Source organism: Alligator mississippiensis, chromosome 5 (genome assembly GCF_030867095.1).
Source record: "Alligator mississippiensis isolate rAllMis1 chromosome 5, rAllMis1, whole genome shotgun sequence".
NCBI lineage: Eukaryota > Metazoa > Chordata > Crocodylia > Alligatoridae > Alligator > Alligator mississippiensis.
The window spans coordinates 72,182,003-72,194,706 of record NC_081828.1 but is presented as its reverse complement, the minus strand read 5'-3'; positions in this window follow the sequence as shown (position 1 = coordinate 72,194,706).

Sequence of the window (12,704 nt, the reverse complement as noted above, 5' to 3'; positions counted from 1 at the left end):
ACATTGAATTTGCAGTGTTGAAAAGGTTCTCTGCATAGTTCAATACAAAAAAAATCTTGTATAATTATGTACATCTTCCCAGTTGTTTCTGGACTGAAGTTTTTACCATTTCAGGAGGCAAGTTTTCTGGACAAAAATCTATTATCTCTCTGAAATTAGGTACTTGAGAATTTCTCCATAGGAGATTCTTTGAGGATCTTCAAAACCCAGTACCCCTGGAAGTCTTATATGTTCATCAATGTTCTTCAGCCCTCCACAATATTTATGAGGATCATAAAGGACTAAAGAATGTGTCAATACCATATCCTCAGCATGTCCTGTCCCCTAAGAGTGACACTCCAGAGTATGACCTAGAAGGTACTCTTTCAGCCACTTTCAAAACCAGAGCGGTCGCTTGCAATGCCTCCAGAGTAACATTAGTACTGTATTTACAGGTTTGGTACATATGAACCTGAACAGGTAGGCAGACAAGGCTCAAGAATATCCTTCCTGGGACATGCTGGATGCATCTACATATATATTTGATTCAAGATAAGCTTACTTTCAAGTAAACTACTTGCGAGTAAACACTTCTGGGCAGGGAGTTCTTAGCACAAAACTGCTGCCACTTCCTGCAGCCCTGTAATGGGCCCCTTCCACCACTAGAGGGAACTCCAGGCTCCAGCTGCAGCTGCCAGCAGCCATCTATAAAAGTGAACTTTCTGCTTTGCTCTTTGGCCAGCCACTTTGCTGTCCTTTAGCAGCATGCACAGCTCAGGGCAGCATGTGAAAGCTCTCTCCTCACCAACTCTGCCACCATGCTCCATGACTGCTCCAGCCCCTGGCCCTAGCACTGACAATTAGTACCCTAGGCTTCAGCTGCCCATCACACTGACCCTGCTGGTCCACCCTGCCAACCAACAGCTGGCCCATGGCTGTCTGGACCTGCCTGGCTTCCCCACATGAAGCAAATGCCTGCCCAGCCTCCGTGTGCCATCCCAGGGCTGCTGTCGCTGCATAGCTGCCACCCAGACCCCATCCAGCTGGCTGGACTCCAGCAGAGATACCGACAATGTGCTGCTGGATGCCACCATTAGGGCTGCCTTTTTTCTCCTGGGCTTCCAGCCCTGCTGCATCTGGGCTCATCAGATGAGCCAGGACTGGTGACTTCACATTGTCCAGCAGGCTGGATGCCTTCCACATGACCCAGACAACCTTCCAGGACCTCCTCTAGCAGCTCCGGCCACACCTGGAGTAGCAGGACACTGATATGTGGCCACCGCTCCTGCCAAACACTTGGATGTCCGTTGCTCTGCTGAAGCTGGCCATGCCAGCCAGCCATCACTATGTGGGCTATCTTTTTGGGGGGTGGGCAAGGCCCCTGCTGGGGAAGCCATCTTGGAGGTGTGTGGTGCCCTCCAGGGCATGTTGGGGAACACAGTGCTTCATGTGCATGACCCCATAGCAGTGGTGGAGGGGCTCCATGCTCTGGGCTTTCCCGAGTTCATTGGGGCTGTAGATGGGATCCACATCCCAATCACCTGCCTGCCCCATGGGAGCCACCCTTACTATAGCCAGAGAGGCTTTCACTCCATGGTACTCCAGGCCATCATGGACCACTGTGGCACCTTTATGAACATGAATGAAAGCCTTCAGGGCAGTGCCCACAATGCCTGTATCTTCTAAAACTCTGCCCTTCCAGCCCCTGTGCAGAGTGGACACTGAGCGGGGGGGGGGTGCTGGACATGCAGGTGACTGCCATGGTGGTCCTGCCCCTTCTCATTGGGAACCCCCACCTACCCACTCCTGCCCTGGTTCATGTGGCCCTACACCAGCCATCTGCATCCCCACGAGGCCCCCTTTAACCACTGCCAGGGCCGGATTCGCACCCTGGTGGAGCGCACCTTCGGCCGCATCAAAGATGGCATACTTTCACTGCTTGCCTTGAGTTCATTGAGGACAATCTCCCCTGGGCCATTGTCACAGCCTGCATGCTACATAACATCTATGAGGCCTGGGGGAAGCTCTTCTGCCAGATCTTAGCAGAGCAGGCACAGTGAGCAAAGGACACTTGGCTGTGGGAGCACCATCTACAGTGGCAGTGACAGCGGTGCCCCCCCCCCCCCCAAGTTGAGCCCATGGGTGAGCCGCACACCCACCAGCAGGGGCCAGGGAACTGGGTATGAGAGGTGTTGGCCAACCACCTCTTCCTGGACTTCCCATTGTAGCCAGCCTGGAAAACCACCCACCAACCCCCAGCCCTCTACCCACCCCCAGCACCATGCTCACTGCAAAGACATGTCACAAGAACAAGTTTTTATTCCTTTCTCATCAAACAGAGCTCCCTCCCCAAGAAACAGACCCCCTCCACTACCCACTCTACTTACCAACAGTCTCAGGGGTGCAGTGCTCCTGGATGACTGAGACAAGGAGCTGCCCATACCCTCACCCTCCCTGCATGGGGCTTCCCCAGGGCCAGGGCCAGGGCCAGGGCCAGGGCCAGGGCCAGGGCTAGCCCTCCCCCCCCCCCCCCCAAGCTGGTGCTGTGCTTGTTGAATGTGTCATAGGTGGTGCGTGAGAAGCTGTTTGAATGGACCAAGGAGTACCCAACCCAGTTTGCCCTGCAGCTGCTGATTGCCATGGTGCTCTAGGCACATCTGCACACCTGGCATGTGACCCTGAGCTTTGACAGTGGGTGAGGGGCAAGCCTGGGCTGCCCTACCACCTCTGGCACTGCCTGGAGGGCTACCTGTCATTGTGCTAAGTGTCCCTGCCCCCACAGCCAAGGAAGACATTGATGCCAGCACTGAAGTGTTCCTTGGCATGTGGGAAGCCTGTGATCACCTAGCTACAGGGATACGGGCTGCTCAATAAAGTTTTTCACTGTCTCCTGCTCCCCTGCCTGCTGTGGTGGGGGAGCCTGGGGCATGCAGCAAGGCTGGGTGGGGAGAGGGGGGGTGGTGCAGGGGCAGAAGCAGGGGTTAGCACAGCCTCCCAGTGCAGGCCTTACCACATAGCTAGGACTGGCCTGGGCCTCAGCTGTGCTTGGTCCTCACTGGCAGTGATGGCATATGATGCCAGGTGATGTCCTTACCGCGTGTGGCATGAATGACGTGTGCCCCTGGCAGCTGAGGGGGAACGGTGGTGGTGGGAGTGTGGTGGCAGGAGAGCTGTGGTAGTAAGCACAGAGCTCCTGCAGATGCTGCCAACAGTGTTGGCAACTGGGGGGGGGGGGGCGGAGAGTGGTGAGCACAAACCAGGGATCAGTGACCACCCACAGATGCCACCAGCAGCATCTACAGTGGCCAACGAGGATCACAGACACCACCAGCAATGTTGGCGGCAAGGGAGGGGGTGTGGCGAGTGGTGACCACCCACAGGCATAGAGACAGTCTAGCCCTAGGTCAGGAGAGGTTCCCAGCCTGGAACCCTAAGACTAGCCCGGGATGGTCAAAGTCTGGTCCATGGGCCAGATTCAGCTGGCAGTGGACTCCATTGCCCAGAAGCCCTACCCGCATGGCTGGGGCTAGTCTCCATGGAGACCCCAGCCACAGCTGCACTGTGATAGTGTAAATGGAGACTGGCCCCAGCTGTGCTGGCAGGGCATGCAGTGGGGCAAGGGGGATGTTCCAGAGCCACTGGGATGTTGCAGCAGGGGCAGCTTGGTCTAGGGCCAGGGCAGAGCCATGATTTGCAGCCTATATGCTCCAGGCAGGGGTGCATAAGCAGTGGATCATGGCTCTGCCCCAGCTCAGGACCACTGTTACCACTGCAAGGAGTTGGGGCACAGCTATGATCTGCAGCCTGCATGCTCCAGGCAGGGACATGGAGGCTGCAGATCACAACTCAGGACCAGCTGCAGTGGTGACAGCCTGGTTTGGAGCAGCGCAGAGCCACGATCTGCAGCCTTCACATCCGTGCCCAAAACATGCAAGCTGCAGAATGCAGCTCTGCCCTGGCTTGTGGTATTGGTGACAGCATGGTCCTGAGCTGGGACAGAGCTGCACTCCATTGCCGGTGCACCTCTGCCCAGACCATGCACATGGCAGATCGTAGCTTTGCCTTGGCCCTGACCAAGCTCCCCCTACTGCAAGATCCCAGCAGCTCCAAAGCAGCCCCCTGCCCTGCTGTGCACCCTGCCAGCATGTCTGGGTATGGTCTCCATGGCAACCCCCACCTTGCACTATCACAGCACAGCTGCAGCTGGGGTCCCCATGGAGACCAGACAGAGCCATGAAGGCAAGGGTGGCTGGGAAATGGAGTCTGGCTGCCAGCCAGATCTGCCAGTTTGTCCACCCCTGGACTATCCTCAGGCTGGCCTTCCAGTGGCAGGGCTGACTAGGAGTAGATTTGCTCCCAGTTTGTATCTACACATGCATTGCTGTGCAGTAACTAATTGCGAGTAAATTTGCTACCTGCATTTGTGTGTAGACACATGAGCTTACTGCACAGTAAACTACACTACTGCATAGTTAAATATCTTGTGTAGATGCATCTGCTGAGGACATGGTATAGATGTACTCTAAATTTACTCTTACGTTAGGAGCTTTGTAGTTATCCAATGCTAACACACTCAGACAGCTATGCATTGGCTCTTTCTGTGGCTTGCACAACAATCCTTAAGAGTCAGTGTCCCCATAGCTCCTTAAGAGTCAGTGTCCCCATAGCTCCATAAGAACTGTCATCTCACAATGGCAGCCCCTCTCAAGAGCTATGGGAACATAAACATAGAGGGCCAAAACTCAAGGCATAAACTTGGACCAGGCTGACTAGATAGTATGAGCAACAAGCAGCCTATACACTGGAAAGGAGTCATTTGATAGCCTGGCATGATAGCATGGTAATCCAAAATTAGCTCTGATTAATCCAAGAGTAAATTAGTCACTATGAGATTAGATTAAATTGCTTGAATGGATCTTTGTCTCATATACTTATGACTTCTTAAATAAGGTCACCTCGATTTCTATCAATGGCCAAAGGAGCCGAACTAGGCTTGTCAGATCCTCTTTCAAGTAAAATTGTATTTTAATTTACAGAGAGCTTTTCTATTATATTAACTTTTGTTGGATATGTTCTTCTTAAAAACTATTTCTTTTTATGATGTCCATTATGTAATCTTTCATTTATAATATACATTTCAACAATGATGAAGGACACTTCAGTTTTGCACTGAATGGGCATGTCTATATGTGCCAATGATCCCGGGTGGGTTTACTCTAGAGTAATTTATGTACTTCCCTCTAGAGTAAATTTATTCTAGAGAAAATTTCTCTAGAGTAAACCCACTCCAGGCAGGTGTCTACACATGCGAGGAAGTGGGAGAAGTCTGCTCCCACCTCCACCGACTCTGCAGCAGTCCCCTGTAACAACCATGGGGAGCTCTAGGCTCCCCCTGGGTGCTAGCCCAGGAGCTGGCAGGGAGCACGGGGCCAGGAGACAGCTGTCTCTTGGCAAGGGTGGGACATTGCTCCCTGCCCCTGGGAGCTGTCTGCTGCCAGGGTGGCCTCTGACACTGGAGCCCAGGCAGGAATAATGTCCCCCTGCCTCAGCAGCAGGGAGCTCCCATCCCCCTGCTCCATGATTGTGATCATGGAATGGGGGCTGAGAGATTCTTATCTCCCAGCCACAGCTCTGGGACTTTGGACCAGAGGCTGGGAGATTCTAATCTCCCAGACTCACCTCCACAACCAAGAGGCCTGGGGTCTTGGAGGCTCCACAACCCTCCTGCTGGGGTTCAGGGAGCAATTTCCTGCCCCCTACTGCCTGGCTGACCAGGAGCACATTTGCTCCCAGCTGGCCTTCTACAGATGCCATACTGTGCAGTAATTACTCCCAAGTAAATTTGTTACTTACATTTACAGATAGCAAATTTATTTTTGATTGGAGCAAACCGCTACACAGTAAGCATCTGCACTTACTGGGCATGTCTACATGTTCATTAATGCACAGTAATTACTGTGCATTTAGTTTAGTACTTGCATAATGAAGTACTAACTAAATGCGCAGTATCTATAATTACTGTGCAGTAGCATCGGCATACATTTTTTTAGTGGTGCTTACTGTGCAGTAGCCTAATACTACTGCACAGTAGCATATTAGCACAGTTTTTGCCTGGCATGTTACTGTGCAGTGTTATTAGGCTACTGCACATTAACCATCTTGTGTAGATGTGACCACTGTGCAGTAATTAGCTCTAGTCTTCAGTAAGGCATCTCATGTAGACATGCCCAATATGGGTAACTCAAGGACTAAAATAAATGACATCAATAATTGACAAATAAGCTCAGGCCCAGCTCTTAACATTTTAAGGGAAATGTAACTGTTTTTTTTTTAAAGATGGTTAAGTGGGCAAAGTCAGATTTATATGACAACTCTGCTGGAACTCAAACTATGAAATGGCTACTGAAGTTCCATTATATAAAGATTAGATTGGTAATTCCTTAGAAGTACCATAGACTCAGTAAACCAGGTTCTTAGGGTTGTACTATAGCATGTTGTTTTATCCCCTTCTGGGAAAAAGTAAATCTGTGTAACCATGACACAAGTATCTTATTTAGATTCAGAATATGAATATGATTATTTTTCTGTCGAGCATGGTTGTTTGAATGCAATCATTTCCATCAATGAAAAAAGTCACTTTAATGGAAAAAGAGACATTATTATTCCTAACACATGTAAACTTTTCAAAACGTCAAGGACGTTTTTAAGCCTTCTCATTCAGATATAACTGTTTAGATAACTTGAACTGCATCGGGATACAACCTATTTTACTGAATGTGTTCAGAAGTCAGTGCGCTACATGATGGATTATTATGTTTTTAAAATTGTTTTATTTTTAAAGAAACACTCAAAAATGAGTTATGGATTAATGGGCGTGCTAATGAGCTCCCCAGACAATTAAGAAACTACAGTAGATGTAAACAGATGAGAATTAAATAATCCCAATTTTTTCCATTCTTCTTCCAAAATGAGCAGAAATAAAAGATGCACTTTTAGCATAGTACTTCAGGCCAAATCATGTTGTCCTTAGTCAAGCTAATAAAAAAGCCATTTAAAAAAAGGAAATAATGATAGTTCAGTTTTTAAAGGATTTTCCATAGGAATGGTTCAAGAACATTAAGCCTCACAGCACTTCCATGAACTAAGGAAACACTCATCTCCATTTTCAATATAAAGAAAATATAAGGTTTTTTTTTAAGTCACTTGCCCTTGGTCACAAGGGCTGGCTATACACATGCTCAGGGGTGCGAGAAGGGATGCATTTTAATTAAAGCAGTTCCCAGAGAATACCCACAGAATACTACTTCCCCACAATGCTTAACTAACAGGCCATATAAGTGCTAATATAGATGAGATCAGTAGTCATGAAGGCAATACAGTTAGTGATAGGACTGTGCTTAGTTCAACTGAAGTACAGGGTATGAGCAGAACGGAAAAAAAATGAAAAGTTTCTATGCTAAAAGGCCAGTAACATGAGCAATAACATTAAGGAACTTGAACTACTGGACATGAAAGGGATGTTATAGGGGTAACAGAAACTTGGAAGAATAGCAATCTTTACTAGAACAGAGATATTGAAGGATATGTATTTTAGGGGAAAGATAGAAATAAAAGTAAAGTTTTTATATATAGTGTTATGACACTGTACATGATTATGTATGACAGAGAAAAAAAATAATAATTTATAACATGGATAAAACAGTACCCATCTGAGTCAAAATACTTTTTATGAAAGGAAGGACAAGTTCTACTTGGATACAATTGAGTATTGGCTTTTAGCAAGGAGTCTGAGGACAATCCAGGCCCCTATGTCGCCCTGGAAAGCCCACAGGATACCTGTGCCAACCTGCCTACACCTCTCTGCCTGTCATAACAATGCCACATAACAATGCCACATAGCTGCCAGGCCTGTGCCATCCAGGCCTGCAGGCTGCTGCAAGCTACTGCCAGTCCTGCCAGCACCCAGGCCCAGCTGCAGATAGTTTCTGGCTGTTTGGGCCAGCTCCACCTGCCCCACTGATTCTTTCAGATCAGACCTGAATATAATTAGAAATATCTGTAAAGTGATCAGAAAGGTAAATACTACTGTAAAATTCATCTTGATGAGAGACTAATTTCTAAGATACAGATTAAGAATAAATATTACTAATAATTATAGGGCCAAGATATGGTAACGTGCCATGTTAATGGAGTGCTTCAAGGAACATACTTGGGACTGATTTTGTTTATTTTCACTGATGAAATCAGCACCAGTATTAGGATTGTGCTTATAAAAAAAAAAATAAGACAAAGTTGTGTGGCAACAGAGATAGGTCAGAATATAATCCAGACAGCATAGCACTAATACCTAGGTAGCATTTATAACTTGTATAATAGGAAGTTAATTAAATTCAATGGACCAAAATGTACACTTATGCACAGGGGAATTATTTAAATCATTTCTATTATAAGAAGGAAGCCCGTTGGTTGTAAATGGCTGAGATGGAGAACATGGATGTACTAGTTGTTCACTGGATGGTTATGAGCAGCCAGTGTGATGCAGACAAGGAAAAGGAAAAGCAAATTCTAAGATGCATCAAGAGACATATTTCTAAAAGAGATAGGGAAGTATTTGCACCACTGGGCTAGGCACTGCTAAGACTGCATTTGAAATACTGTGTGCAATCAGGTTATCCATAGTCAAGAAAGAAGAATGCAGACTGGAATAGCTTAAAGGAAGGGGTAATAGGATGCATAGAATATCAGAAAGCCTGTCTTACAAGAAGGGACTAGAAAGGCATGGCTTGTTTAGCCTCACAAAAAAGCCCTTGAGGAATGTGACTGTTGACTTTAAATACCTCAAAGCATAAAGGAAAGGGGTCTCAGGTTTATCAGGACCTGCAGTGGGAAAACAAAGCCACACCAGGGTGAATTCTTAGACTAATACAAAATACAAAGTTTATGTGCAATGGACATGGTGAAAGGAGAAGGCTGAGGAGGAAAAACACAAGAGGAGAAGGAAGGAGTAGTCTCAAGTTTGGAATCAGAAGCAGAGTCATGTCTATACCTAGACCTCAATTGATAGATTGAACTTGGAGGGTAGTGGGTAACATCTTGGATAAATACTACCATAATGTTAATATCAATTTTAATGTAAGGAGCATTCACAGCCATGCAAAATGGGTAGAGATGGGTTAATATTTGGCCCAGAAGGAGGCAGACATGATATGACTGCAGAAATGTGGGATCACAGGATAGAGAGAGTATAAAGAGTAATGGCAACAGGGCAGGAGTGTGGCAGTACTAATTAAAGATCCACAGCTATGACTAATAAATTATCAGGAGATAATCGGGGAAGAGTGTCAGGGGTGTTCAGGAATAAAGGAGGGGAAATGCTTAGATTACTGAACCTTTATGAACTGGCACAGTGGGAGGCATGCTATGCCATGCCCTCTTATAGAACTGACAGGCTTCCTATCAGGAGCACTGACCCTAATACTGGTTGGATATTTTAATGGTATATGGAGGAGGAGGACAGGATGGGGAGTGATGCCTCAGGATTAGATAGGTCCACATGGATACTGGCAAGGGTTCTAGGAGAACATAAATTATAGGACACCCAAAGGGCAGTGTTTGGATGTAACTGAGAGCCAAAGGCTTTTGTTACTAGAAAAGGGAAAGCACAGCAGGCTAGTCTGGCTGTGTAAGTAGGCAGGCAACTGAGACAAAGCCAGCTGCACAACAATTAGCCAGAGGAAAAAGGCACACCCCCAGGCAGCCATAGGACAAGAGCTTCAAACAGCAGAGATAAGCTGATGCAGGGAGGAGCAGGATGCCCATTAGATATAAGGAGGAACTCTTGTGCAGAACTAGGGAGTCACCTGACCCAAGGGGGGGCAGGGCTCTCAGGCAGATAAGCCCAGTGCCTAGAGAAAAGCAGGCAATCAGACTCTGTGCATTGCAGAGAACGGAGCTCTCAGGAGAGAGGGGCAGCAGAAACCCCCTGACAGACATCAAAACACCCTGAGGGCAGAGAGGTGGACAGCCCAAAGGAAGGATGGCTGGCTAGACATTTGTTTTACTCAGGGTGGGGGATGTCTTTGTTTTAAAGCAGTTGCTTTCCTTTTTGTTCTAGTTTATACTGGTGGACTGGATGTGGCTGTAAGGAGTGAAGAGATGTCCAAAAACAAGCCTGAGGAGAACACCAAGGTTTTGAGCCTGCCAGGGGCAGGGGCACATGACACATGTAGCCAAGGCTGAGAGGGCCAAAGCCTGAGCCAGAATGTGACAAGAGTGACATTTGGGGTCCAGATGCCAAGGTCTGGCACAGTGGACCTAGGTTGAGAGGAGCACAGCCAGAGAAAAGGGACCAAAGCTGAGAAGGTTGAAGCCCCAACAAAGGTTTTGAGGCCTGAGAAAGTCAAGCATTGTGATCAGTCTGGGCAGCCCCTCTGAAGTGAGGACATGGGACTCTTCAGTCTGGAGAAGAGAAGACTCAGGGAGGACTGGGTGGCAGCCTGTAAGTAATGTGTGTCCAGGGTCTGGAACCCCTCTCCCCCCAGAGGTGGAGCAAGCACCTACTCTGGACTCCTTTAAAAAACTGTTGGATATATTTCTTGCTGGGATCACTTGATCCCAGCTGACTTCCTGCCTATGACCTGATGATCTCATGAGGTCCCTTCCAGCCCCTAATGTCTATGAAATCTATGAAATACACCATCTGTGAAACATGGGCATAAATGTAGGGGTGGATGGAGGCCACAAACACAGCCCTTAAGAGCTAGGTACAGACAGTCAAAAAGCCCGAGGCTAAATTGATTTTGTCTCTGCAGGTAGTCTAAGCTGTGCATATTAAATTGAAACAGAAGTGAACAGACATTTACCTTTGATTCAGGAAATGCAGCCACAGGCCTGAAGCGGGGGGGGGGGGGGGAGGGGAGGAGGGGCTAAACCATGGCTCTCTGGATGTGTGCTCACTTCCTCTTCCTATGGCTCCCACGACCTCTGGGATTTGCAGCTCAGAATTACAGCAGCAGGATTCTACAGGGTTGCTCTCATAACTTCCTCTTTCTGCTTCCAGGTGTATCTGGGATTTGTAGTCCACTATTGCAGCCAGCATTAAGTGTGAGCAGGGGGAAGGGGTGGTTAACCCCCCTCCATGGCCCCAGGCCCCAGCTGGGGTTTCCCTGGAGGGGAACTGGGCTGCGTCCCCAGCTGGGCTTGTCCCACACCCACCCCCTTGTCAGCCAGCCCTCACTGCTCCAGCTAGAGAGCAGAGGGGCAGGACTGGCTCTGATCTCTGGAGCAGGCAGCATAGCCCAGCCCAGGACTGCAAAGCATGCTGGTGGACTGTGATTTAACTTGAAGCAGGAAGGGGTATGGGACAGAAGTTTCACAAATAGTTTTGACCCAAATCAGTTAAGTCCCATACTACATTCAACCAGGTTAATGTTAAACCAGTTTTGGCCATTTTGAAACTGGTTTATATGCACTGAACTTCTATTCTGTTACAGGTTTAAACCAGTTTCTGATCATTTAAAATAGTTTATGTGTAACTTCTTTCCCTAGCCAAGGTGCCTGGTGTCCTAGGGCACCAATAGGGCTGGAGGGCCTTCAATGGGTTGACTGATGACAAAGTTGCAAAGGACTTGATCTGCTCTGAGCACTTAAGGCAACCTCCCAAACCTTTTTTGAACAACATCAAGGTGTGGCAGAAGAGCAATAAGAAAGGGCACCCTGAGGAATCAGAGTGAGCAGGAGCTGCTAGGGAGGCATCATAGCACCACTAGGAATGGGTCCTGTTCCACTGTAGTTGAAAGTACATTTATTAGAATGAATGTGGTAGAACTCATGGTTCTGTATATACTTCATTTTTGGGTCTGTAGAATAGAAAGTTCAAGTGGCAGACAGAATACGGGTCTTCTCTGACCACCTGAGGACAGTGTTGGAAGTGGGAGAGGAAGGAACACCAGTAGAGGTCACTGGAAGTTAAATAAAATACTATTGGAAGATAAACAAATATGCAGATGGTATAGAAGCCACAATGAAGAATGGGAAGCAATGAAACAAATGTATACGAGCAGAGTGAGATGGCAGGAAGATGTTAAAGTAAGAATGCAAGCCTTTTGCAGAGTTTGGAAAAGTCAAGGGCCTGGAAAAAGTGAAAGAGGTTGATGAGATTGCAGTGGTGACTACTACATCTCCTGCAACTCACTGAGAAAGGATTCCTAGTAGCAGAGGAAATTAGAGGAAATTGAAGAAGTGTTTTAGAGAGAAAGGACAGAGAAACATCTTCCTTTGGAAGGCCACCAGGGTGGAGGAAGGGGAAGAATGGTCCTCTTACTTTGCCTGAAGGAGATTTTTTTTTTTTTTAAGTATTATGGCAGCGTGGAATGACTGTGAGAGTGTCTGTAGCAGGAAAGTTGTGTGTCTGTTTTTAAGTAAAGGTGAGCAACAGGGTGTGATTGACAGATTAATGTATTTTGTGAGAGGGGGGTCTGAGTGATATGATTGGTTTGGAAATGAGTGACAGGACCTTTACCTGAGATGATTGGCTGTTGAAAGTGGGGTGATTGTGGTGTATAAAATCCCAGAACTCTGGTGCTGGTGTGTACAGGGTCAAATTAATCCTTTAGTAGGCACTGGGCAAACAAACCATGCACCTAGTTGCTTTGCATAGGGCAGCAACAGCCGCCACTAGGGTCCTAGAAGGGAAAAGGAGTTTGGCAGCACTGCAGGGGTGTGAC